This window comes from Neomonachus schauinslandi, chromosome 13 (assembly GCF_002201575.2).
Source record: "Neomonachus schauinslandi chromosome 13, ASM220157v2, whole genome shotgun sequence".
NCBI classification, from domain to species: Eukaryota; Metazoa; Chordata; class Mammalia; order Carnivora; family Phocidae; genus Neomonachus; species Neomonachus schauinslandi.
Genome location: NC_058415.1, coordinates 2,224,075 through 2,224,718, shown reverse-complemented (window position 1 = coordinate 2,224,718; position 644 = coordinate 2,224,075). Strand labels below are relative to the sequence as shown.

The 644-nt window shown below is 75.3% G+C and overlaps 1 protein-coding gene across 1 annotated transcript in view; it reads right to left on the bottom strand.

The window, feature by feature from the left end:
* SPIN1 (spindlin 1) overlaps positions 1-347 on the bottom strand; it is a 76,271-nt gene extending 75,924 nt beyond the window's left edge. Inside the window, exon 1 of the mRNA XM_021694452.2 lies at positions 330-347. The gene's annotated coding sequence lies outside the window, so the exon portion shown is untranslated. The remainder of the gene's footprint in view (positions 1-329) is intronic.
* Positions 348-644: the final 297 nt, after the last annotated feature.

The following is a 644-nucleotide window of genomic DNA, read 5'->3' as shown; positions in this document are numbered from 1 at the left end:
GGCGGGCGGCGGGCTGGGCCTGGAGCTGCGCACCTGGCGGCAGGGAGAGCGGGGCGGGATGAAGCTGGACCAGGGTCGGCGGCGGGGCGGGACCTGGTGGGCGGCGGAGCGGGGAATGGCGCCACTCACCTGGCGACCGGGAAGTTGGGAGGGGACGCGCGGGACAGGGCCTGGCGGCGGGTCAGGGCGCGGAGTTGCTCACCTGGTGGCGGGGCTGGCGGTGAACAGAGCAGGGCGGGCTTAATGCCGCTCTCAGCGGGCAGCGGGGCGGGTGGGGAGGAAGGGAGCGGGGCTGGGCCTCCTGGGCGCTGGGGCCTGGCGCCGCTCACCTGGGGCCTGGGCGTGCGGCACCGAGCGGGGCTGACCTGGCGCCGCACTGGCCAGGTGGCGGCGTGGGCGGCTGGGGCGGGGCCTGGCGCGCGTCTCACCTGCTGGCTCAGGGGGCGGCTGGGCGGGGCCCGGGGTCGGACCCCAGGTGCGCGCCTGGAAGGGGCGGTGTTCGGGGCGCCGAGCCCCGAGAGCCAGGGGCGCCACGGCTCGCGCCGGAAGTCAAGCATCCTGGGAAGTTTCGTTTTCGCTTGGTGGGAGGACTTTCACGGATTGACCGGCCCTTCTCGTTCTGGGAGTTAAGCCGCAAGACGTCC